Source organism: Lepidochelys olivacea, assembly GCF_965140295.1.
Source record: "Lepidochelys olivacea isolate rLepOli2 genome assembly, chromosome: 1".
In the NCBI taxonomy this organism is placed as follows: domain Eukaryota; kingdom Metazoa; phylum Chordata; order Testudines; family Cheloniidae; genus Lepidochelys; species Lepidochelys olivacea.
The window spans coordinates 59330716-59355918 of NC_140411.1; the positions used below are offsets into that span (position 1 = coordinate 59330716).

Genomic DNA, 25203 nt, shown 5'->3' on the forward strand with positions numbered 1-25203 from the left:
ACATGTGGATTCACAAACACAGGTATATGTAAAATCTTTCCCTTCTCAGTCCAGCTTTTACATCCTGCAAGGAAGCCAAAATTGTGGATTCGTGACACTGTTGTGGCCATGGACTTGACTGTGACAATATGAGCTCACTATGATATCTGCTCAGGATCATATAGGATAGTGTCCCCAAACTGTGCCCCCCTTCCCCCAGCAGAGTGGAAGAACGTTTCGGGGGGAACGACAGGGCCGGAGCCAGGCACTGCAGGGGCAGGGAGGGAGCACCAGCCACCCAGCCCCACTCTGCCCCCAGCACTGCTCCGACTGTGGCCACAGCATCAGCCCGACTCCCGGCCTGGCTGAGGCTCCACTCCTGGCCCCAGCCCCTCCCCTGGCCCCAGCCCCTTTACCTCTGTCCCCTTCCCCCGGATCCATGGCCTCGCTCCCAGCCGCAGCTCCCAGTGGGAGAGGGACGCAGACAGGGGTTGCGGGGGTGTGATGTGAAAAGTTTGTGGACCACTGATATAGGAGGACAGAATTGGCTGAAAGAGAAAAATCCTCATGTAAAGAAACAAGTCATTTGTGGATTTGAAAAAGGTCTTAAAATACAGAAAAAAATCTGTGAAGTACACGCACTTAGATTTTTTTAGTTTAATATATTTCAAGAGTTTCTCCAGTATATGAGTTCAATTGGAAAGCAGTGGTGTAAATATCATCTATAACAATCTCCTCTACCAGGAGAGCATTTCCCCACCATACACAGTACCCTAACAGGGTATTCTTTATAGTACATGATTGGCAGTATTAGGAGGGTATTATGGTGAAAGGTCCCATTCACCATAATTCCAGATCTTTTCCACATTACGAAGACAGTTTCTCCTTCCCCTCTGTCAACTAAAATCTACCCCAGCAAATCCCAGAAAATAAAGGTAAACACAAAGTATCATGTATAATAGAAGCAGTGATGAAATAAAAGACAAGGAAACAGCTGCAGTTGTCCTTCATGAAGGCAGAACACAAAACGTGGAGAGGAGAACACCACCGGGGGAGATGCTGTCTCTATTGTGCTAAAATTATATATTTTCCCCGGTTGCTAGATTTGACTTTTAAAAATACAGATTTTGTTCTCTTAAAGAAAAAAAAGAAAAAAAGAGAGACTAATAACATATGTAGTACTGCGTTTGATTTTAAACAGCAAGAAAAGGACAAACCAAACTACGGCATGATGATCTATCACAGTGATACTCAGATTGAGGCTTGGGAGCTGCAAGTGGCTCTTTGCAGCACATGATATTAAGACACTGTGTGATTTAATTATTAACCAAAACTAAAAGTTATTATTAACTAATCAGGATGCTTTTATTATGTTATTAACCAATTGTAGAATACTTGGTCAGTCATTTCGCTGGGGGAATTATATATAAAAACAGAAAATGAAACAATGAATTCAGACTACTGTGGTTCTTTTGGGTAATGCTGATCACTAAGGTCTGAGTATCATTCATCTATCATATGTTTTTCAGCAAGAAAAATGTCAAAATTAGAATTTACATCACAAATGAGATGTAAACTAGTTTAAATATTCACTAGCATCTCTGCTTAACTCTACATGTTGAAACAAAGAATTTCATACTTTATAACTAAAAATACTACATTTAATAATCAAAAGGCTTGAGTAATAAAGTACTTCAAAGGATATCCTTTGAAGTACTACAGTCATTTTTATATCTATCTTGTGTTGCTCTGTTGATTAGAAAGATTATTTTTCCTACTTGTGCAGGCCAATACCACCCAGGTACAGCTTTTAATATTAAAACTTATGAATCTTAAAAGAGCAATTTGCTTGCAGAAATACTAACGGCTCCCTTTCAATTCAAATGTTTTCACCTCAACTCATACTTGAAAGAGAGAGAGAGAAAAAAAGTTTTCCAGTTAACATGGTTTTAAAAGCAAATCTCAACCACAGCAGAATCATTTAACAGGATCATTCTTCACTTAAATACATGATTTTTCTAGCATTAATAAGTTTCTGTATTACACTGATAACATGACTGATGCTATATTAAAATTAGCTGAGACCACTTGCAAAATAAAGACTGGATCCTGCACAGAGAAAAGGCCCTATGCCCTTGTGGCACACCACTGACTTCAGTGGTTTCCTTACATGGAGACAGTTGCAGGATCAGAGGAGGAAAAAAACCCAGTACATTGTATTATTTAAGTAGCAGCATACTGTGCATTTTTTCTACTACAATCTTAGATCCATGGGTAGAAATAAACAGGAATGAAAACAATTACATGATTCTATCTACTGATTATGACAATGGAATAATTACATTTTAATCAACAGATCTTTTATACAAGTTGTCAGATATGAATTTTAACATTTTAGAAGCATTAATGTACAACATATTTAATTAGGCAAATAATCCTGGAATAGTAATTTATTATTATAATATCTCACAAGCTGTTTCTTCATTGAAGGTTTGTATTAACAGTATTAATCTTGTTATGTCTTTTAGGTTTAAATGTAGCTATTTGTGATTTTCATCTGACATCCTTAATTAGGCAAAATAATTACCATTTTCTTTAAGTACTGGATGCATTTTTAATAACATTGTTAAACTGTTTTTAATTTAATGTACAAGTAATTTCAGTTACAAATTGGCGTACAGAATTTATCCTTGTTTGGTACGGATTTGAAAGTTATTAATATACTATGAGCCAGATCCTTAGCTGTTGAAGCCAATAAATGTATGTTGATTTACACCAGCTGAAAATCTGGCCCTGTATTTCTAATTGGACAGATGCATGATTTATATAAACAAACAAACATGAATGTTTCCAGATGCTAAATATTTAACCATATTAAATAGCAATAGTGTATTTAGTGTAAGATATATTAATGATGCATCAGGGCTGGCATTACCATGAGGTGAACTGAGGCGGCCGCCTCAATTGCCAGACTGTGGGGGGGGCAGCACTAGGACCCAGAGTGTAGAAAATTGTGTCTTCTGATGGTGCATATGTATTCTCTCTGCTCTAGATGCACAGAGGTGGTGGAGTGCTGTGCTGGAGGAAGGAGGGCTCAAGAGACATAACAGGCAGGCAGGAGAAAAGGTGAGAGGGAATAACTGAAAGCAGCACGAGCTGCAGGGAGAGAGAGGAAGAGGAGGAGCCTCTTACTCAGGGATTTGGAGCAATCAAATTTTTGAATTGCTTCGCTCCAGCTCCGCTCCGGCACCAATAGTGACTGCTCCAGCTCCGCTCTGACTCCGCTCTGCCTCAAATTAATTTTTTAACTAAATAAAAAAGTGCATACTGTAATTCTGAAAAAACATTTTTATTCAGACTTTTAAAACAATTTAAATATCAATGATGATACTAACTAGAATCATTCATAATTCATTCTGTAAAAAATTATTGCAGCAATCAAGTAGTCTTTCATAGCCTGCCGCAGGTTCTTCACTTCGTCCCATTCAGCTTTTAACAACTTGAGTTCTCTTGTTCCAGCAGCAGCCATTTGTTCACAGTAAGATTGAAAAATGAGAAGCCAATCAATCATCGCAAATGTTGAACCCCAGCAAGTCACAGTATCCAATGACTGAGTTACCCCATGTAGATCAAACAGAGCACTTTGAATACTTGGGGTTCATAGTTTGACGACGACTTGTCAAATTTTTGCCAGAAATTTCTTCGCATGTTCTTTGTTCAGTTCATCCCAGATTGCCAACTGAAGAGTGTGAATACCACACCTCATCAGTTGGACTTTTGAGTCGTCCTCATGAAGCCATGTTGGAAGTATGAGGCTAGGGTCATTAACCCATTGCGCAGCAGCACCCACATTGAGTTCGATTTCATCCATTCCTTTAGTTCCTTCATCAGGCAAAATAGCTTCAGTTCTGTCCACATTCCTGTTCTCAGAGGTAGAAATGGTTTCATTGTCCTCGCTGAAATTTTTGATGGCACACGTCATGTTTGCTGCATTGTCAATGCAGATGCTCAGCACTTGCATTTCACTGATCCCAAATTTTTCTAAAATAGCTTTTACTTGACTTTTCACATATGAAGAATTGTGACACCCTTCAGTGTCGATTATGTCCAAGGTTTTTACCAAAGCCTTCTTTTTTCCTTCTTCGTAGTACTGAGCATTGATTGCAAGGAAATTTCTGTTTCCACGGGTTACCGCATCCATTTTCAGGTAGCACAATTTTTGCTCCAAAGCTTTCTTGAGCTCTTCGTGACCAGACTCAGCTGTGCTGACAACTAAATGATGAACCGCATTGTGCCCCATTGAAACGCCAAGCTGCCAACCCATTTCACCTGCAATTTTTTGGAATCCTTTGTTCTTTAGCCTGAAGGGAGTGAGGGGTGTTGAACTCAAGCAAACCATTTCCATCAGCCCTTCACGGAAAGTATTGGCATCCATGGGGACTGTAACCTTTGTGGACTTCAAATATGAGTCAAGTTTTGTTTGCTCAATTTTGGGTTTCTTTTCAGATGAAGCTCTACAAAAAAATCTTTTCTCCAGGAGTTTTCAAAGAGCCAGATGAATGTCGCTTAGCCACGTCACCTTTCTGTTTTGCCTCATCTTCCTGGTCCTTTTTTGTAACCAGAACTGCATAGTTTTCAGGATGGTTACGTTTTACATGCCACCAAAGGTTGAAACTTTTCACAGCACCTGCTTCACTTGTCTTGAAGCTACATGGTTTGAGCTCACCATTCACTTCCTTTTCCACCTTGCACGTTGCCGATTTCTTCTTTGCTTTTCCCAAAAGCCCAAATTTGGGCTTTTCAAATTCAAAAGTAAAGGCGTCATTGAGATCCTTTTCCGTAAATTGGCTATCAATCATGGGGGGCAGATCTGATTTTTTTGTTGAAGCCATGGCCAAATCTTCTTGTGCTGATATCGCATCCAAATGTTTCTTGTCGAAAAGCAATGAACAAAAGCATTACATTTTTTTATAATGTACCTGCTTGTGATATCTTAACCACTTAATGTACTTCGAATTTATTTTGTATTTTCTGGACAAAAATGATAGCATTTTCTTTTTACACAAAATTATTAAAGTATATTTTAATATTTTAACATTTTAACATGTTTCTTGCAGTTTTAATGAAGTATTTTAATATACATAATTAATATTAACTTGTTTATAAATTGCAAGTTAGTTTTTCTTATGAAATTTTGCAGTAAAAATATTCGAAATATTTTCCAAGTTTTTAATTAATATCTCAAAAACAATTTAATATAGATATATCAGTGAAATTTGGTATGTGTCATAGCGTTAGTACGTGCTATCGCTGTTCTACAACATTAATTGTTGGGAAGTAACAAGGCTACATGTTACAAGGTTGAAAATAAACTTTAACAGGAAAGCCGATTCAAATTGCAAGCACAGTCCTTTTAGTAAAGAGAGCAAATTTTCGGAAATATGTTTTTGCTTCACCAGCCTGAATAGATTATATAAGATAGAGCAAATAACAGGTTCTCTTTTGTATAATGTTTCCAGCCTGACAAAGGAAAAACATATTTCCGAAAATTTGCTCTCTTTACTAAAAGAACTGTGCTTGCAATTTGAATCCGCTTTCCTGTTAAAGTTTATTTCCAATGTTCTATCATACAACATCATACAAATAAAATTATTTAAAACTACAGGTGTCGTGAACTGGGGGGACTAGGCCAATTTTATTTAATATTTTTAAAATCTTTGACTATTTAACAGATACGACCCTGGAATATGATTTAATGCTAAAACATGCATTAAAATGGTACTCTTAATTTATTTTGTATAATTAATCATTTCTGAGAAAACAGTTTAAAAATTTTAATCTGCTTAGATGCTTAGAATGACACAATTTTACTTATTACTTATTACCTATTTTTCAACTTTGGAACCATAAATTTTAAACGCAATAATAAATAATAACCAAAAATTATTAACTTATTATGGAACATAATATTACCATTGTAGCCAGGGACAGTCGACGACAAGCCTTACTTGAAATATGAAATAAAAATGACCATCCGCCAGTTCGGGACCCCTATGATTTAAATAATTTTGGAAAATGTAATACGGTATCACATACTAACGCTAAGACACAGACATAAATTTCATTACTTTATATTAAAGCATTTTTGAGATATTAATCAGAAATTAAATTTTCATCACCTCCTTGAAGGGACTGTAGCTCCCTTAGGAGAATTTTAGGACACGTGTTCACAGAAACGTTTTTTCCTAAAATGATCGAAGGATTCACCCCCAAAGGTGTTGGACATTTTGCAATCACTCTGGATATATCACAAAAATCACTCCTAATTTATGCAAAAATGTTTACTGTATATTTATATGCCTGCTGCATGTGACTTTTTCACTAAATTTAAAATTACAAACAATGCTACCAAAAGACCGTTGAACAGATGACCTATAAAATAAGTCCGCCAGAGTGATACGGGAGCACGTACAAATGAACCGGTAACGGGAGCCCGTGTGAGAAATGAGCTTAAGTGGTTAATATCTCTTGCGATATCTTAATATATCAATAAACAAAAACATTTTTTTTGCAATATACCTGTTTGTGATATCTTAAATCTTGTGTCTTGCGGCACACTTTTCCATAATCGCAGCACTCCGCACGTCTCGTTGATCAACCCTTACAAAAGAAGTATCAACATATACTAATCTACGCGAGTACATACTTGCCTAACCTTGGCACAAGGGTGGGAGCAGTCTGCAGTGTTGCTGGATGTCTGATAATTATCTGATTCTTTAATAAAACATCTCAAAAAAACTTTGTAATTTTGTATCTGTACATTAAATCTTGATTTCAGCCAAAGTGAGAATAACTGACATATTATGTAAAGTGGTAAAGTAGATATTAATATCAATTGTTATATAATCTGAAAGTTTTGGCACCTTTAGGACTTTCTTGCTAGATATCATTCGTTTTGGATTGAAAATGGAAAAAAAAAACTGGATCAGTAGAGCAGTCAAAATATTCTGTGCTCCGGCTGCCAGGCAAAAACCTGCAGCTCCACTGCTCCGCGCTCCAGCTCCGGGCTCCGCTCCAAAGCCCTGCTTTTATGTACCTCTCTAGCCTGGACTGATTAACACCAGCTTCTCAGGGAGCTTCCTGTTTCCTGCTGCTTCCCTGAACCCACTTGAGGAGAACAGGCAGTCAACTGAAGTAGTAGGAGCCAGTTAGTCCCTTTAAGACACTGATATCTTCCCTCACTCAGGCCCTGCTACCAGCCTGCTTATTTGTCCCCTTCAATTCAGTGTTGAGAGCCACTATAGTTGGCACAGAACAGCAGTCATGAGTGAAAGAAGGAAACGCCCCTCTGGGGCAGCATTCAGAAAAAGAAAGAAAGCTAAAGGAAGCTTTTCTATCTAAGCAGGAAGGAGCTCTCCTGAGATAAATAGACACAAATGTTCATGGTGAGCCTTCTGGCCCCAGTGAGGACGTGAGTGGTGAGGAGATGCCTGATATTCCAGTTAGAGTGCAGGTGACGTGGCAGCTACTGCAGCATCCATATCTCCATCTCAAATGGATGTAACCACGCACATTCCTGAAGAAAAGCATAGATCAGAGAAGAGTGTGATGGAAGCGCAAGAAACAGCTGCTGCCGAGTTTAGTTCCTTAAGTCTAGATGATCAAGGATTGTGGACCCACTTGAGCAGTACCCTGAAGGACTTCCTTGTACTGCATGGGCTGCAGAAAGTGAAAAACTCCATGTTCCCCAAAGACAATGAAAATAGAAGTTTCCATCCAACACATTACAGGCGTGAAATCCCCAATGGTGACAAAGTGGAGAGGCCATGGCTTATGTACTCAAAAACTCGGAATGCTGCATACTGTTTTTGCTGCAAACTCTTCCAGTCTAATGTTCCAGCCACATTGGGTTCTACAGGAACAAAGGACTGGGAAAATCTGTCATGCCAAGAGAAGGCAGCAAATCACCAGAGAGCATTCCATCGGTGGAAAGAGCTTGAGATGAGACTAAGGTTAAAGGCCATCATAGATGATCAGCATCAAGAGAAGATTGCATCAGAGTCTCTTTACTGGTAAAATGTTCTGAAAAGGCTCATTGCCATTGTGAGAATGCTTGCTACCCAAAACCTAGCATTGCGCGGCACTTCAGATCAGCTGTATGTGCCAAACTGGAAACTTCCTTAAAATTGTGGAGCTGATGGCTGAGTTTGATGCTGTACTCCAGGAACATCTAAGAAGACTCACCACCCAAGAAATGTACCCACACCACTACCTTGGAATAACAATTCAAAATGAGATCACACAGTTACTGGCAACAAAAGTCAAACAGAAGATTGTGGCAGATCTGAAGTCAGCAAGATATTACTATGCTATTCTGGACTGCACACCTGACATCAGCCATATGGAACAAATGACTTTCATGGTCCGTTTTGTAACGAAAACAGAACCTCGTGAAAATGTCCCCGCAATGGTGACTGTCAGAGAGCATTTTCTAGAATTTATTGACATTGATGGTACTACAGGAGCTGGTATGACAAATGTGTTTCTTAAAAAGCTGGAAGATATGGGAATTGTGATCATAGAATCATAGAATATCAGGGTTGGAAGGGACCTCAGAAGGTCATCTAGTCCAACCCCCTGCTCAAAGCAGGACCGATCCCCAATTAAATCACCCCAGCCAGGGCTTTGTCAAGCCTGACCTTAAAAACTTCTAAGGAAGGAGATTCTACCACCTCCCTAGGTAACGCATTCCAGTGTTTCACCAACCTCCTAGTGAAAAAGTTTTTCCTAATATCCAACCTAAATCTCCCCCACTGCAACTTGACACCATTGCTCCTTGTTCTGTCATCTGCTACCACTGAGAACAGTCTAGAGACATCCTCTTTGGAACCCCCTTTCAGGTAGTTGAAAGCAGCTATCAGCTCATTTTTCTCTTCCGTAGACTAAACATCCCCAGTTCCTTCAGCCTCTCCTCATAAGTCACATGTTCCAGTCCCCTAATCATTTTTGTTGCCCTCCGCTGGACTCTTTCCAATTTTTCCACATCCTTCTTGTAGTGTGGGGCCCAAAACTGGACACAGTACTCCAGATGAGGCCTCACCAATGTCGAATAGAGGGGAACGATCACGACCCTTGATCTGCTGGCAATGCCCCTACTTATACATCCCAAAATGCCATTGGCCTTCTTGGCAACAAGGGCACACTGTTGACTCATATCCAGCTTCTCGTACACTGTAACCCCTAGGTCCTTTTCTGCAGAACTGCTGCCAAGCCACTCGGTCCCTGGTCTGCAGTGGTGCATGGGATTCTTCCGTCCTAAGTGCAGGGCTCTGCACTTGTCCTTGCTGAACCTCATCAAATGTCTTTTGGCCCAATCCTCCAATTTGTCTAGGTCCCTCTGCATCCTATCCCTACCCTACAGCGTATCTACCACTCCTCCCAGTTTAGTGTCATCTGCAAATTTGCTGAGAGTGCAATCCACACCATCCTCCAGATCATTTATGAAGATATTGAACAAAACCGGCCCCAGGACCGACCCTTGGGGCACTCCATTTGATACCGGCTGCCAACTAGACATGGAGCCATTGATCACTACCCGATGGGCCTGACAATCTAGCCAGCTTTCTATCCACCTTATAGTCCGTTCATTCAGCCCATACTTCTTTAACTTGCTGGCAAGAATACTGTGGGAGACAGTGTCAAAAGCTTTGCTAAAGTCAAGGAACAACACGTCCACCGCTTCCCCTTCATCCACAGAACCAGTTATCTCATCATAGAAGGCAATTAGATTAGTCAGGCATGACTTGCCCTTGGTGAATCCATGCTGGCTGTTCCTGATCACCTTCCTCTCATGCAAGTGCTTCAGAATGGATTCCTTGAGGACCTGCTCCATTATTTTTCCAGGGACTGAGGTGAGGCTGACTGGCCTGTAGTTCCCAGGATCCTCCTTCTTCCCTTTTTAAAAGATGGGCACTACATTAGCCTTTTTCCAGTCGTCCGGGACTTCCCCCGATCACCCTGAGTTTTCAAAGATAATGGCCAATGCTCTGCAATCACATCCGCCAACTCCTTTAACACTCTCAGATGCAACGTATCCGGCCCCATGTACTTGTGCACCTCCAGCTTTTCTAAATAGTCCCGAACCACTTCTTTCTCCACAGAGGGCTGGTCATCTCCTCCTCATGCTGTGCTGCCCAGTGCAGTAGTCTGGGAGCTGACCTTGTTCATGAAGACAGAGGCAAAAAAAGCATTGAGTACATTAGCTTTTTCCACATCCTCTGTCACTAGGTTGCCTCCCTCATTCAATAAGGGGCCCACACTTTCCTTGACTTTCTTCTTGTTGCTAACATACCTGAAGAAACCTTTCTTGTTACTCTTAACATCTCTTGCTAGCTGCAACTCCAGGTGTGATTTGGCCTTCCTGATTTCACTCCTGCATGCCCGAGCAATATTTTTATACTCATCCCTGGTCATTTGTCCAATCTTCCACTTCTTGTAAGCTTCTTTTTTGTATTTAAGATCAGCAAGGATTTCACTGTTAAGCCAAGCTTGTTGCCTGCTATATTTACTATTCTTTCTACACATCGGGATGGTTTGTCCCTGTAACTTCAATAAGGATTCTTTAAAATACAACCAGCTCTCCTGGACTCCTTTCCCCCTCATGTTATTCTCCCAGGGGATCTTGCTCATCAGTTCCCTAAGGGAGTCATGATATCTGACATGAGAAGTCAGGGCTATGATAATGGTGCCAACATGAGAAGAAAGAACAGAGGAGTGCAGACACGGATCCAAGAGTTAAACCCTCGAGCTTTTTTTGTCCCATGCAGTTCTCATTCATTGAACTTAGTGGTCAGTGATGCAGCATCAGCTTCTAGTGAGGCTGCTGAATTTTTTAATGCAATTCAAAGCATCTATATATTCTTCTCTGCATTAACTCATCGATGGCAAATTTTGAAGCAACATCTAGGAACATCCCCTCTGACACTGAAACCACTGAGTGCCACACAATGGGAAAGTCGAATGGAGGCGATAAAGCCTATCAAACACCAAATTGGGAAAATAGATGATGCCGTAGTTGCCATTATGGAGGATAATGCTATGACGGAAACTGTTTGTGGGAGAACAGTGGCAGAGGGAAATGAAATCACCAGAAACATACATAACTTCAAATTTCTGTGTGGCTTAGTGTTGTGGTGTGACATACTGTTTGAAATAAATGTTGTAAGCAAGAGACTCCAAGGTGTTGACCTTGATATATCTGGAGCAATGGAACAATTGGACAAAGCAAAGTCATACCTACAGTCTTACAGGTCAGATGAGGGATTTCAAAACATTCTGAAGTGTGCACAGAGGTTGGCAGAGGAACTTCACACTGAAGCTATTTTCCCACCCATTCAAGAATAAAAAAGAGTCACCAAAGAAGACGACATTTTGATTACGAGGCACAGGATAATCCCACAAGAGACCCCAAACAACAATTCAAAGTTGAATTCTTTAACCAGGTGCTAGATTGTACAATACAATCAGTTGAAGAACGTTTCATGCAGCTCAAGGAACACAGCAGTATATTTGGGATCTTGTATGATATTCCAAGACTCCTCACTATACCTGAAGATGACCTGCATCAGCAATGCAGGGACTAGAGACAGTGTTGACACGTGATGACTGTGTGATATAGATGCGAGTGAATTAGGTGATGAACTGAAATCCCTTTCAAGATACATTTCAGCAGGATCAACTCCAAAGGTTGTTCTGGAATATATGTGCACAGATAAGATGACCACCCTCTTTCCAAATGCTTTTGTTGCTTTGCACATACTTCTAACACTTCCTGTAACAGCTGCCAGTGGAGAACGCAGCTTCTCCAAGCTGAAGTTAATAAAATCACATCTATGCTCCACAATGACACAGGAGAGGGTGGTCGGCCTTGCAACCATCTCAATAGAGCATGAGCTGGCCCAGACTGTGGACCTTCAGGAAGCAGTTCAAATCTTTGCAACCAAGAAGGCACAGAAAGCACCACTTTAATTATTCAAACAGATAAAAATGCCAGTGCTTACTAGGCAGACAAGAAAAGTTACATTTGCTGTTCAGGTGTTTGAAAGTTAAGTGTTACTTAAAATGTTTGAACAAGGCATTTTAAGTTGTTAGTTCTTCTTTATTGGGGTAGGTAGCAGAGCAGTACCATGAGAGGAGTAGAACAAGAAGGCGGCAGAATTGAGACCTTTCAAAGTTTTGGGCCAAGCGAGGGGGGAAAGGGACATCATTTGAGCTCCCCGACTCAGGTGCCAAAATGTTGTGGGCTGGCCCTGTGAAGCACAACTGATCAGTGGAAGATCTACCACTGGAGCATCTGGGTCTCTGCTAAAAAATCCATATCCAGAGTTTGGAGACAAAGAATTAACAATTTACATCCTACTCCTTCACTGAGCTCTGTAAAGGTGAACCTTTGCACCCATGAAGAGTGCACTGCAATACTGTTGTGCAAAGGACAAAATCCATTACTTTGGGCATTGCTTCAAGTGTGTTAAAGTTCTTTTTAGCCAAGACCTCTGCTTCCTCTTGAGGCAGGGGAAGAACACCACTCTCTGAACAGCACTCATCCTTCTCAGAACTTTCTAGAACTGTGTGGCAACGAAAAGCCAGAGGCTGCCAGCCCTGCTCCACTAGTCTGAGTTGAATCTTGATAGAGCTTGGAATTGGGGGATGAGAAGGCCTGGTAACCTCACCAATGTAGATTCCTCACACACAGCATTAAGGAATTCCATCAGAGCTGGGATTAGTTGGGAAAAAAGTGGGAGCACTGTGTCTCTACCATCTAACTATTCTGTTCCCGGTGTGTGCCTTTGCACATCGCAGAAGGAACGGGATAGCCTACCCAATGTCTATTTATGCTGAGATTACATCTTTTGGGGGTCCCATATCCAGAGGCGTAAGTAAGCCAGTACGGTAAAGTATGGCGTACCGGTAAGAAGGTATGGCGACCGCACCAGCAGGGCTGCTGAAGGGGGAGGAGCCAAAAGGGGCAGCTGCCCTGGGGCACGATGATTTAAAAGGGTCCGGGGCTCCCAGCAGCAGCCGGAGCCCCAAGCCCATTAAATCACCACCACAGCTCCAGGGCTGCTGGCCGCTGCCACTACCCCGATTTAAAGCAGGGCTCCGGCACCGACCGATTTAAAGGGCCTGAGGCTCCCAGTCGCTGCTGCCGCATCAGCAGGCGGAGCCCCAGGCCCTTTAAATTGCCGACGGGGCCCAGACAGTGCGGGCCGGGCAGCGCTGAAGGGCTGGCTGGGGGAATCTGGCCCCAGCCCTGCCCCTTCTGCCCGAGGCCCTGCCCCTTCCGGGGGCCCAGAGCCGCCCCCGCCTTGCCCAGGACCCCAGCCACCCTGCGTACCGGTAAGTCCATTAAGTTACTTTTTAACCCCTGCTCCTATCCCTCTTGGGAAAGTGTGACTATCCCACAGAGCAACCGAGGCAGGAGCGGCTCACTGAAGAATGGACTGGCTGACCCTTTGATGACTTCAGCATCTTATGCGTGACAAAAATCCTGTCATGTCTGACCGTGAGGTAACAGATAACAGAGAGAAAGAGCAGGCGATCACAATGCACATACCGGCAACAATGTAATCAGCTACTGCCTAATTTCCAGAGCTCCTCACAGAAACTGTATTTTCAAAAATCTTAACCCTAGTTTACTATTTTGTGCAGTTTAACATGGGAAATGAATGTTTACCTTTTGGTTGTTGTGTTCAAAGAGGCGGCAGAGGAATATTTATAAACAGCATCACAAATATCTACTATCCCACTAACTCAGGCCAAGTAAAATATCAGTTTTTTTATAATCATATTTGTACAGTACAGGCAAACAGATTTTGTGGCTGAGCTGGTAAATTATACAGCTGTTCTGCAAGGCCTTTTTTATTCCATTTTTAAAACAATTTTATTTTAAATATAAAATAATTTCATAACAGCATTTCTGTTCCTGTTAGGTTCTGTAAAGCCCTGTTTAAAAACAAATCACTTATGGCCAGACAGTAATACCCTTACTCACTTTTGAATAATATATTCCTGCACAAGTAGTCCCACTGACTTTCATTGGTCTATCTGTCATATACGGCACAATTCAGCATGTGTCAAGGCATCACAATCTGGCTCCTAATATAATGCCTGAAATTAGGAAATTTAAATTATTTGGCTATTTTTAATGAGTGGTCTCATTTCACTGTATGGTTTGACAATCAAATGATTCCACACTGAAGTAAGTACACTACTACTGTTCATTTGAATATGCTATGTGAGTAATTTTTTATTAATTTGCTAGACCACAAAGTTATATTTTCATATTTATAATGCATTAAAGCTGCTTCATGTTAATTCAACAAATAGTCTTAAACATCTTGGATTTCATTTTACATTTGAAAGTTTATTCACTTTTCGGATACTCTTCAAAGTTCTTTAGACTCTTCGTTTTCAGTAAACAAAGGCATCTTAATCTTGACTTCCACGTGAAAAATCTTACATTTTGAAAGACTCTCTCTCAAAGTATTAATTCTATCCTTAGGAAAAATGCATGTCTTATTCCACAGATTAGTAATCACAGGAATAAAATACATAAAAATGGTAAGCTATTAATCTTTTTAGAAAATTAATCTTCACTATTAATAAGAAACAGAAAAAAATTCCTCCTAGAAGATAAAATAAATGAATTTCAATTATGGGGTTGTTCTGTCCAGATCCTCATCCCGGTTCACAGTTCATTATTGTCTTGCATTCTAAGTAAATAAGCCTCAAAAGAATGAGGCTCTGATCCTGCACCATTAAAGTCAATGGGAGCTTTACCACTGACTTCGATGAGCATAGGCTCAAGCTTTGCGTCAGTGGTCAGAAGAAAATTCTGACTCACGTGCCCAATAGAGGTCTAAATAACATGACAAGAGATACCCTCCTCTCTCACGTACATACTATGAGAGACTCTGTATTTGCTGTCAAAGTATATGCTGGTCACACAGTCTTTGCTCTAAAGAGTTCACAGTCTAAGAATAAGAAAACAAGCAATGTATTACAGGTGAAGGAAAGGGATAAAAACATATTATACTTGATTTTTTTTCCCCTATAAACAATGTCAATTATACCCAGCTGGTCCTCTCCAATTTTTATTTGCTGGCAATGACTATAGACATCACAGTCAAAGTGGGTCCTGAAGAGGGATTTGAAGAGAGGACAGGGGTATTATGGACAAATTCAGGTAAAGCAGTCAAATGCAAGTTTATATCTATCAGAGTAACATATGAATGGACACAAGACTCCCAATGTGTAGCAAACACTACTAATTTAGTTTCGATGGGCCAGAATGTAAATCTGTAAGTGTAAATACAAGACTGTAAAAAACTTGAATCGTTCAAGTTGTGTATCCTTCCCAGGATTTTTGCTTTAAAAATAAATAAATAAATAAAAAATAACCACCATCCTACCCAGAAGAAGATCTCACAACCTTAGCTTGCTCAGGCCATTCAATGTCTGAATCACCTTTCCCTTCATCTTTTGAGATTTACTTGTGAATATTTGTGTAGCTAAAGTTAAGAGTTAGAGAAAAATATTTTATATTCTGTTGAAATATTTGAAATTAATTGATTTGAAAGGAATATTTGTAAAGTTTCAGGAAATGACTGTATGATTTCGATCCATCCAGCACCTCAACTTTGTATTTCACTAGAAAGAGCATAAACTACATATAACTTGAAATCACAAAAAAAGTATTTCATTAAAACAGTAACTAAATAAATGGATTTTGTTAATACATTTTCAGATTGTATCCTGTGTAATGTTAGTTTTCTGGGTTTAGGATCTCAGATGTTTCAAATCATGGCAATTTGCTATGAAGAACTGGTAAACATTGTATAGTCAATTTCTAACATAAAAAGTTTTTAATATATATATATACACACACACTATAATGGAGCCTGGGGACCCAGTTACGATATGGGCAATCCAAGGCTTTAGCTTGGTTGCAGTGACACAGTAAAATTCTGTTCCAATTAGAAATTACAATTGTTATCACTTGATCCCCTGATTCTGTTATAACTGTGTTGTAGAGTGGGTGAGCAGTTCTGTAGTATTTTAGTGAAAGTGTTTTTGAAATGGGAAAAATGTTTGAATAGTAGCTAAGCATGTGAAATAGCTAGTTTTCAGGATATTGTATATAGCTCCATGTTTATCAGCATAATGATGGCAAAAATTCTCACTGCAGTCTCTAGAACACATTACAAGGGTAAAGCTAGGAAAATCTTTCACAATACCAAAACCCAATATTAATGCAAGTTATACCACAACTTCAAAAAACAAACACTGAAACTGATTAAAAGTACAGTGAAACAACATTTAGGTTGAAACAGATACCTTCACATAACAGCAATGGAGTTCAGAGTTAAATCTGTGATGCTTCATACATAACTCAGCAAAAGACTACACTGTATATAGAGGTATATTCTTATACTGATGTAAACAAGAGATGCTTATAAATTCTTGTGACCTAATATGAGGATGTATTCCAAAATGTGCAGAATCACCCATTGCTCTGAATTTCTTGTACCATGGGTCTTAATTGGCTGAGCTAATGACAGAGTTGTAACTACAATTCTGAATGTCCTGGCTTTTGTAAGCTCCAAACATAAAAGTATTTAGTTAATGCTGGTTTCTTAAACACTACAAGAAAAGTAATAAATGTTTCCAGTAAAGGTTTCTGACACTGAATAAATACATTTTCAAATTATTTAAGGCTCATGTATCACACACACAAAAGAAAAACAAAGTCAAGTCAATTGATAATAAAAGTTTTACTAATTTTTGTGAGATTCTAAATTGTAGCCAGATCTGTTATATAATTTGGAACTATAATGAAATGAAAAAAGTGGTATTAGCTGTCCTTAACTGTTATCTGAAAACCTAGCTAACATTTTGTAGAATTATTTTAAATAAATCTGTTAACTGTTCTCTGAGGGTTATATCCAGTTTGTATGCATGGCTGCTCTCTAAGGATAGATACTGTATAAACTACAAACTTTTTACTCCTAAAAAAATTAATGAGAGGCATAATTTAGTCTCTAGCGTGATTCTTGCTTCAAATTATTTTCTTTTAGTCTGAATCTTGCTTAGTAGAAAGATAACAGAATATATTTTTTTTAATAAAACTTCCCCCAAAGGACATTCAAAAATAAAAACTCTTCCAAACACCGGAGGTCATTACTGAACAAGCTGTATGAAAGGGCAGATTGACTAGCCTCATTTTTTGGAGGGGATAAAGAGAAGTTATTTTCGTGAGTACCTAAAGGTAAAGTAAGAATAGAAATGGGAAGAAAAGAGAGATAGAAATAGGTGAAGAAAGGGTATGAGAAGAGGAAAGTAGTTAAGCAGAAGTATTGAATGTCTAGAGAGAAAGGTAAGAACGTAAGCTTTAATATGTCCATATCTTTTATTCAAGTTTTTGCTTAATGGGTTGCTGTTTAGTTTAGTCAGAGATGGTTACTTCTGCTTTTGGTTAAAAGTAGTTAAAACTGTATTTTTATTAAAAGAAAGCTCTGTTTTAAAATTTCAGAATAATTTCTATCTGTATTATATAATAATAAATGCCATCTCTTTAAAACAATGTAGGTAAAAATTCTGAAATGTATTTAATACCAGGAAGACGACATTCTCAGAAAAAGCAAACTGGAATACCATATTTTCTTCCCCATACACCCACCACGTAACACTTAACAGTTCTTCCTCCTCCTCTTCATTTAAGTCTCATTCAGCTCTCATCCCAGTTTGACCTCATATTGGATCTTAGTTTGGCTAGTTCACTCCATTTCCTCTTAAAACCAAGCAACCAGGCTTCTCTTCTAAAATTTCTTTCCACTCCCATTTCTCTTGTTACTCTTGGAACATATGCAGGTCACTCATGACAGCATCCCTTTGTGTCCCTGTCATGATCCCCTAGAAGTAGCATTCACAAGCATTCCCCAAACGGCCCTGTTTTGGACACATATAGGGATCTTGTTTTTCATTAATGCAAAAACATACATATGTAGAATGAAGAAAAAACGGAATATAAAGTGTCTATTGTAGCAAAGATCTACTGTCAATAGGTCATGCAGTTCCTCTCCCTTGTGGCAGAATATTGCTCCCTATAGTGCACATTTTCTGCTGGTCTGATAAGAATTATGTTCTTTATTAGTTTTGAGGAACCATTAATAGGTTTTATACTGTACTTTCCTGAAGCAACAAAATTGGCTTCTATATCGGTACCAGGTTTTTTTAAAATATTACTTGATGTGACCCAGGGACCTCTTGGGATCTACTGGCAGAGGGCATGGGGGTACATAGGGTCACAGGGATTCCCTGGGTCTGGTCTCTATAGTTTGTCAAAGAGTGCCATGTAAGGTCTCTACTGAAAGCCTGTGTCACACCGATCATCATAATCATTGCAAAATAGATAGATAATATGCAAGGAGTTATATATATATACACACTGAAAATTATGCTCTTAAGGCAGAGGTGGGCAAACTACGGCTCGCTGGCCACATCTGGCCCGTGGGACCGTCCTGCCCGGCGCCTGAGCTCCCGGCTGGGGAGGCTAGTCCCCCCCCCCCGCTATTCCCCCTCTCCCACAGCCTCAATGTGCTGCACTGCCAGTGCTCTGGCCCGCCAGTCCTGCCGGACAGTGTGGCAGCGTGGCTGGCTCTGGCATGATGGGGGGGGGGGAGCGGGAGGTCCCGGGGGGCAGTCAGGGGACAGGGAGTGGTTGGATGGGGTGGAGGTTGGGTGGGGGGGCGGTCAGGGAACGGGGAGGCTGGATAGGCGTCGGAGTCCCGGGGTGCCTGTTAGGGGGAAGGGGTGGGGGTCCTGGGAGGGGGGCGATCAGGGGACAAGGAGCAGGGGGGTTGGATGGGTCAGGGATTCTGAGCGGGAAGTGGGAGGGGGCGGATGGAGGTGAGTACCAGGCTGTTTGGGGAGACACAGCCTTCCCTACCCAGCCCTCTATATAGTTTTGCAACTCCGATGTGGCCCTCGGGCCAGAAAGTTTGCCCACCCCGTCTTAAGGTCTGTGAGCTGGGGGGCTGGTCACCAGAAAGCGATAAGCAAGTTTCTTTGAGGCAGGAGATGCTTATCTACCTGTCTGGCTATATGTAAATTGAGCATTGCATACTTCACAATGAATGTCTATTGACAGCCTGAACAAAATGCTAATCCAGTAATTGCGAAGTCACCAGGGGAGATTCTATATAGCAAAAAAAAACCAAAAAAACAAACAAACAGCAGGTGTTACCCTGTTTACAAGTGAAGACAGTGGATGGTTAGAACAGTATCTGGGGGTGCAGATTACACCCAGGTATCTTTCAGCTAAGGGGCAAGCAGCCAGCTGGCTTGTCTTATGAACACAGGATCACAGACCATCTGGCTTTTAAACAATGGGAGACACACTTTTGGATGGGCTATGCTTTGTAAGACAGAAGAAATGTCTTGTTAAGTTTAGGCTCCAGAAAGCATGTTAACTTTTATTGTACATGTAACCATTTGATACAATTAACTCTACTTGGTTCTTAGAATCATAGAATATCAGGGTTGGAAGGGACCCCAGAAGGTCATCTAGTCCAACCCCCTGCTCGAAGCAGGACCAATTCCCAGTTAAATCATCCCAGCCAGGGCTTTGTCAAGCCTGACCTTCAAAACTTCTAAGGAAGGAGATTCTACCACCTCCCTAGGTAACGCATTCCAGTGTTTCACCACCCTCTTAGTGAAAAAGTTTTTCCGAATATCCAATCTAAACCTCCCCCACTGCAACTTGAGACCATTACTCCTCGTTCTGTCATCTGCTACCATTGAGAACAGTCTAGAGCCATCCTCTTTGGAACCCCCTTTCAGGTAGTTGAAAGCAGCTATCAAATCCCCCCTCATTCTTCTCTTCTGCAGGCTAAACAATCCCAGCTCCCTCAGCCTCTCCTCATAACTCATGTGTTCTAGACCCCTAATAATTTTTGTTGCCCTTCGCTGGACTCTCTCCAATTTATCCACATCCTTCTTGTAGTGCGGGGCCCAAAACTGGACACAGTACTCCAGATGAGGCCTCACCAATGTCGAATAGAGGGGAACGATCACGTCCCTCGATCTGCTCGCTATGCCCCTACTTATACATCTCAAAATGCCATTGGCCTTCTTGGCAACAAGGGCACACTGCTGACTCATATCCAGCTTCTCGTCCACTGTCACCCCTAGGTCCTTTTCCGCAGAACTGCTGCCTAGCCATTCGGTCCCTAGTCTGTAGTGGTGCATTGGATTCTTCCATCCTAAGTGCAGGACCCAGCACTTATCCTAATTGAACCTCATCAGATTTCTTTTGGCCCAATCCTCCAATTTGTCTAGGTCCTTCTGTATCCTATCCCTGCCCTCCAGCGTATCTACCACTCCTCCCAGTTTAGTATCATCCGCAAATTTGCTGAGAGTGCAATCCACACCATCCTCCAGATCATTTATGAAGATATTGAACAAAACCGGCCCCAGGACCGACCCTTGGGGCACTCCACTTGATACCGGCTGCCAACTAGACATGGAGCCATTGATCACTACCCGTTGAGCCCGACAATCTAGCCAGCTTTCTATCCACCTTATAGTGCATTCATCCAGCCCATACTTCCTTAACTTGCTGACAAGAATACTGTGGGAGACCGTGTCAAAAGCTTTGCTAAAGTCAAGAAACAATACATCCACTGCTTTCCCTTCATCCACAGAACCAGTAATCTCATCATAAAAGGCGATTAGATTAGTCAGGCATGACCTTCCCTTGGTGAATCCATGCTGGCTGTTCCTGATCACCTTCCTCTCATGCAAGTGCTTCAGGATTGATTCTTTGAGGACCTGCTCCATGATTTTTCCAGGGACTGAGGTGAGGCTGACTGGCCTGTAGTTCCCAGGATCCTCCTTCTTCCCTTTTTTAAAGATTGGCACTACATTAGCCTTTTTCCAGTCATCCGGGACTTCCCCGGTTCGCCACGAGTTTTCAAAGATAATGGCCAATGGCTCTGCAATCACAGCCGCCAATTCCTTCAGCACTCTCGGATGCAACTCGTCCGGCCCCATGGACTTGTGCACGTCCAGCTTTTCTAAATAGTCCCTAACCACCTCTATCTCCACAGAGGGCTGGCCATCTCTTCCCCATTTTGTGATGCCCAGCGCAGCAGTCTGGGAGCTGACCTTGTTAGTGAAGACAGAGGCAAAAAAAGCATTGAGTACATTAGCTTTTTCCACATCCTCTGTCACTAGGTTACCTCCCTCATTCAGTAAGGGGCTCACACTTTCCTTGGCTTTCTTCTTGTTGCCAACATACCTGAAGAAACCCTTCTTGTTACTCTTGACCTCTCTTGCTAGCTGCAGCTCCAGGTGCGATTTGGCCCTCCTGATATCATTCCTACATGCCCGAGCAATATTTTTATACTCTTCCCTGGTCATATGTCCAACCTTACACTTCTTGTAAGCTTCTTTTTTATGTTTAAGATCCGCTAGGATTTCACTATTAAGCCAAGCTGGTCGCCTGCCATATTTACTATTCTTTCGACTCATCGGGATGGTTTGTCCCTGTAACCTCAACAGGGATTTCTTGAAATACAGCCAGCTCTCCTGGACTCCTTTCCCCTTGAAGTTAGTCCCCCAGGGGATCCTGGCCATCCGTTCCCTGAGGGAGTCGAAGTCTGCTTTCCTGAAGTCCAGGGTCCGTATCCTGCTGCTTACCTTTCTTCCCTGCGTCAGGATCCTGAACTCAACCAACTCATGGTCACTGCCTCCCAGATTCCCATCCACTTTTGCTTCCCCCACTAATTCTACCCGGTTTGTGAGCAGCAGGTCAAGAAAAGCGCCCCCCCTAGTTGGCTCCTCTAGCACTTGCGCCAGGAAATTGTCCCCTACGCTTTCCAAAAACTTCCTGGATTGTCTATGCACCGCTGTATTGCTCTCCCAGCAGATATCAGGAAAATTAAAGTCACCCATGAGAATCAGGGCATGCGATCTAGTAGCTTCCGTGAGTTGCCGGAAGAAAGCCTCATCTACCTCATCCCCCTGGTCTGGTGGTCTATAGCAGACTCCCACCACTACATCACTCTTGTTGCACACACTTCTAAACTTAATCCAGAGACACACTTCTCAAATCTTTGTTCTTTATTAAATAAACTTGTACTTGTTTTCAATATAAACAAATCTAAATGGTGCTATTTGAGTGGAACCAAGATCCTGAGGTGAAACTGGTAAACTGGTGCGTACTATTTCTTTGGGAGTAGTGGATCTGTGAATTCTGAGATAAATACTATCAGGAATTGTGTCATTGTGTGTGTGAGACTTTAACTTCCTGGACATAGATTGGAGAACAAGTACTACTAATACTGGTAGGGCCCACTTACTCCTGGATGTGATATAAGTCAGTTTCCTTCATCAAATCATCACTGAACCAACAAGAAGGGATGCAATTTTAGATTTGGTTTTGTTAAGTAGTGAGGGCATCATAGAACAGCTGGTCATAGGAAATAACCTTGGATTGACTGATCACAAGATGATTCAGTTTAAATTAAATGGAAGGATAATCAAAACCAGGTCATCAAGAACATTTTTTTATTTCAAAAGGGCAGATTTTGGGAAACTAAGGGAATTAAAGAAGTCACCTGGACTAAAGAGGTCAAGGGCTTCAATGTGGAGGAGGCTTAGAATTTCTTTTAAATCAACTATACACTAATTATCTTTAATTTGCATCCCAAGCAAGGGGGAAAAAATCTTGTAGGAAAAGTCTCCAGAGCTGTCTGGATGAATAATTATCTCAAAAAGGTTACTAGGGGTAAGCTGAAAGCCCATAGCAAATGGAAAAAGATTGATCAGTGAAGAAAGCTATATCTTGGAGGTTAGAAATTGTATAAAGTGAGAATTGCTAAAAGCCAGGCTGAATTAGTTCTTGCCAAAGAAATGAATATAAGTAGTAAGAGGTTTTTTTGTTATATACATAAAAATAGAATGAAGAAGGATGAGGTCTGTGTGCAGTGTGGATAGGGAGAAGATTAAAGGTAATCTAAGTATGCCCCAAAACTAAATTAATACAATGTCTCTGTTTTCAACAAGGATGATAATATGGAACATGAGTACGAAGGCAGGATGGCTGATAGAAATGAGTGCATAGAAATAGGTATGACCACAACAGAGGTGGAAGAAAAACTTGAAGAGTTTAATGCTCTCAAATCGGGGGGACCAGACAATTTCCACCCCAAAATACTGAAAAAAATGGCACATGCGATTGCAAATTCTCTAGTAGCAAGGATTTTAAATAAATCTATTTGGGGTAGTACTGCATGACTGGAGAATAGCTAATGTCGTACCTATGCTTATGGGCATTTACAGCTCTGTTAGTCTGATCTCGGTAATATGCAAGATTTTAGAACAAATTGCAAAGGAAAGAATAATTAAATGTATGGAGGTAAACAGAAAAGGAGATGTAATGCAAGATGGGTTTACCAGGGTATAGACTGTGCCAGTGTGATGGGATGTTTATCACACATCAGTTCTGAAAGGGATAAGGAAGCTGAGAAAGAAGGGCCAATTAATGTGAAATGCTGCACATGCAAGGATGAAGCTGGAGAAGCAACCCATGACTGGAAGATGAAGCTTAGCTCAGTAGGTGTTGCCTGGGCTAGTATAAAACCAGGAAGATGGCAACAGAAATGGTTTCAGTGAGGAAGACTGTGCACAGAAATGGAATGAAACTCAATAGTACAAAGTGCAAAGTTATGCATTTAAGCTTTAATAAGAAGAATTTCTGTAAAAAGCTGTTGGCTCATCAGTTGTGACAGATAAGAAAAGTGACCTGAGTGTGTTGGTCAATCACAGAATGACTGAGTCACCAATGTGATGCAGCTGCAAAAAAAGGCAAATGTGATCCTAAGAGGGATCATGGCATCTTCAGTACAGATACAGACATATTAATACCATTGTACAAGGCACTGGTAAGAACTAATTTGGAATATGACATAGAATTCTGGTTGCCCATGTTCCAGTTTGAATTCATCTTTCTAGAACAGGTGCAGAGAAGAGCTACAAGGATGATTCGGGGAATGTAGGGTCTGTGTTATGAGAGGGGACTGGAAGAGCTTGGCTTGTTTTAGCCTAATGAAAAGAAGGCTGAAAAAGGAACCACAGAGGATTAAGAGCTATTTAAGCTAAAGGACAATGTTGGCACAAGAACAAAATGGGTATAAACTGCTTGTGACCAAATTCAGGCTGGAAACTAGAAGAAGGTTAGAAACCTTCAGAGGAGTGAGATTCTGGAACAGCCTCCCAATAGGAGTTGTGGGTGCAAACACCTTAGTTTTGAGAGAGAGAGAGATGGATAAATTTATGAATGGGATTATATGATAGGGTTGCATGTGATGGTGGGGGCAGGGCTTGGCAGCTCTGGGGGTCCCTTCTGATTTATGTCTTATGCCCCTCAAATCTCAAGCTTCAGGGCTTCAACTGGCCAATTGCAAGGATCAGGAAGGGATTTCCACACACTCCTCACCCATCAATGTATTCTCTTTTTTTTGTTTTTTGTCTCCTTCCTCTAAAAGATCAGAGATGGCCATGGCTGGAGATGGGGGACAAGACAGGGTGGGCCAGTACTCTGAGGTAGCACTGAGGATTCTCTCTCTCATGGGCTTAGCTAGCTGGTTCTTGCTCACATGCTTAGGGTATAACTGATCATCATATGTGGGGTTGGAAAGGAATTTTCCCCCAGGTCAGACCTGCAGTGACCTAGGGTTTTTGCCTTCCTCTGCAGCATGGGATGTGGGTTATTTGCAGGAATTATCTGGGTATATCTCCCTTAATCAATTCCCTGCCATTTCAGGAGACTCTGGCATTGGTGCATCTCGGTACTGCCTAGTCTCTACCTGTGGCACACAACAGTTTAGTCTCTTCTGGGCTGTAATACTTCAGTCTAATTTCAGTTGTTGGGTTTAGTGTGTGGGTGCTGGGTGGTGTTTGTGACCTGTGATATACAGGAGATCAAACTAGATGATCTGGTTGTCCACTTTGGCCTTAAACTCTATGATAATAGCTAACAGGCTCTCATCTTAAATACCAAAAAGTTTTTGGAAATATTTACCATCTCTATAGGCAATGTAAATGTCTTAAGAAAAGGATCAAAATCTGGCACCTGCAGCACCCAGACTGTAGTTTCTCTAT

General features: G+C 41.2%; 1 protein-coding gene across 3 annotated transcripts in view; it reads right to left on the reverse strand.

Annotated features, from left to right (window-relative positions):
• Positions 1 to 25203, reverse strand: part of FNDC3A (fibronectin type III domain containing 3A) — a 204597-nt gene that overhangs the window by 150738 nt on the left and 28656 nt on the right. The gene's annotated exons all lie outside the window — the stretch shown is intronic.